General features: G+C 54.2%; 1 protein-coding gene across 1 annotated transcript in view; it reads left to right on the top strand.

The window, feature by feature from the left end:
• Positions 1 to 2,375, top strand: part of Dock6 (dedicator of cytokinesis 6) — a 75,262-nt gene that overhangs the window by 41,748 nt on the left and 31,139 nt on the right. The window lies entirely within an intron of this gene.

Here is a 2,375-nt window from a genome sequence, read left to right as displayed (position 1 = left end):
AGGGCTGGGGTCATGAGACCCCGTGGGGCCGTGCTCCTGGCGTGTGGAAAGTGACAGGTGTGTCCCTGTGGGTGCAGGCGTCCCGGGGGGGCTGTCCCCTTTCGGCCGAGTCCAGCCGGACGCTGCTGGCCTGCGTCCTGTGGGTGCTGAAGAGCTCCGAGCCCGCCCTGCTGCACCGCTGGGCCGCCGACCTCGGCCTGCCACAGCTCGGCCGCTTCCTGGACCTGCTCTACCTCTGCCTGGCTGCCTTCGAGTACAAGGTCTGGGGGGGCCGTGCAAGGGCGGGGTGCGGGGGGGCTGGTGTGCTGTAGACCCTGGGGTGATGGGGTGAGCTGATGGAGAGGCCGGGAAGAATTTGGGGTTTGAGGGTGGGGATGGGTGAGAGGGAAAGGAGAAAGGGAGAGAGGGAGGAAAGGAAGGATGGATGGATGGATGGACGGGAGGGAGGGAGGGAAGAAGGGAGGGTAAAAGGGAAGGAGACCTGGGCGTCGGTGGCTCCCGCCTGTCATCCTAGCTACTCTGGAGGCTGAGATCTGAGGACTACAGTTCAAAGCCAGCCCCAGCAGAAAATGTCCCCATGAGACTTGATCACTCAACAACCAGAAGTGAGAGCTGCGGCTCAAAGTGGTAGAGTATGAATCTTGAGCAAAAGAGCTCAGGGACAGCTCCAAAGCCCTGGGCTCAAGTCCTATAACTGCCACAAGAAAAGAGAGAAGGAGGAATGAAACAAAAGGGGGAAAAAGGAAGGGATGAATGGTGGGAGGGAAGAAGGGGATTTCTTCCTTTTTATTTTTTCTTTCTTTTCTTTTTTTTTTTTTGTGGTCAGTCATGGAGTTTGAACTCTGGGCCTGGGTGCTGTTCCTCAGCTCTTCAGCTCAAGGCGAGCGCTCTACCACTTGGCTTTTTCTGCTTATGTGGTGCTGAGGAATTGAACCCAGGGCCTTATGCATGCAAGCCAAGCACTGACTGAGCTACCTTCCCAGCCCATCGTGAGACTCTTATCTCCAATAAACCACCAGAAAACCAGAAGTGGCGCTGTGACTCAAGTGGTAGAGCGCTTGCCTTGAGCTGAAGAGTACAGGGACAGTGCCCAGGCCCAGAGTTCAAGCCCCACGACTGACAAAACAAAGAGTCTCACAGCCTTTCCTGCCTGCCTGGGCTGGCTTTGAACCAATCCCAGATCTCAGCCTCCTGAGTAGCTAGGATGACAGATGTGAGCCACCAAGCCCAGCTCAAGGAAGGGGGATTTCTAACACTGGCTCTGGCAGAATCCCAGGCCAGCTAGACTCTTAGGACAAGGGCAGACTTCAGCCTTGACTTCCAGTTCTCTGTCCTGCAGGGGAAGAAGGCCTTTGAGCGGATCAACAGCCTCACATTCAAAAAGTCACTGGACATGAAGGCCCGGCTGGAGGAAGCCATCTTGGGTACCATCGGAGCCCGGCAAGAGATGGTGCGGCGGAGTCGGGGTGAGGTGCCAGGGGACCCTGATCTCCTCCAGCCGGCCACCCCTCATTCTCACTCACAGAGGACAGGCAGCCATGTGGGTTTTGGGGTACAGCTGTTAGCACATTTGCCTGTTATGTACAGGGCCCCAAGATCAATGCAACAGTGCAGAAAGAGAAAAAACAGCTGGGCGCTGGTGGCTCACACCTGTTACCTTAGCTACTCAGGAGGCTGAGATCTGAGGCTCAAGCCCGGGGAAGAAAATTTCCTGAGGGACTCATATTTCCAATGAACCTCTCACAACTAGAAGTGGTGCTGGGGCTCCAAGTGGAAGAGCGCTGGCCTTGAAAGAAAGAGCTCAGAGACAGCGCCCAGGCCATGAGTTCAAGCCCCACAATCTGTGTTCCCCTCTGTCTTAAGTGTGTCTGGATTATCTTTTTTTGTCTTTTCTTTTTTGGTACTGGGGATCGAACTCAGGACATTGCACTTGCTAGGCAAGCGCTTTGCCACTGAGCTACATCCCAGCCCTGGATTATCTTTTATTTTTTTTTAATCTTTTTTTTCTGCACGTCTTGGGGCTTGAACTCAGGGCTTGATCACTGTCCTTGAGTTTTTGTTCAAGACTGGCACTCTACCACTTGAGCATAGTTCTACATCTAGCTTTTTGCTGGTTAATTGGGCATAAGAGTCTCACAGGCTTTCCTGCCCTGTCTGGCTTTGAACTTGGATCCTTCAACCCTGAGTAGCTGGGATTGCAGGTGTGAGCCACCAGTGCCCCGCTGGGTCTGAATTATCTTTCCCAAACATCTCTATCCCTGGGGCTGCCTATCCTGGTCAGGTGTCTTCCGTGTTTCCACACTTATGAACACACCCTTGTGCCTTTCAGAGAGGAGTCCATTTGGGAACCAGGAGAATGTTCGTTGGCGCAAGAG

The sequence above is a fragment of the Dipodomys ordii genome, unplaced genomic scaffold, assembly GCF_000151885.1.
Source record: "Dipodomys ordii isolate 6190 unplaced genomic scaffold, Dord_2.0 Scaffold180, whole genome shotgun sequence".
NCBI lineage: Eukaryota > Metazoa > Chordata > Mammalia > Rodentia > Heteromyidae > Dipodomys > Dipodomys ordii.
This window is presented reverse-complemented; position numbering and strand designations above follow the sequence as displayed.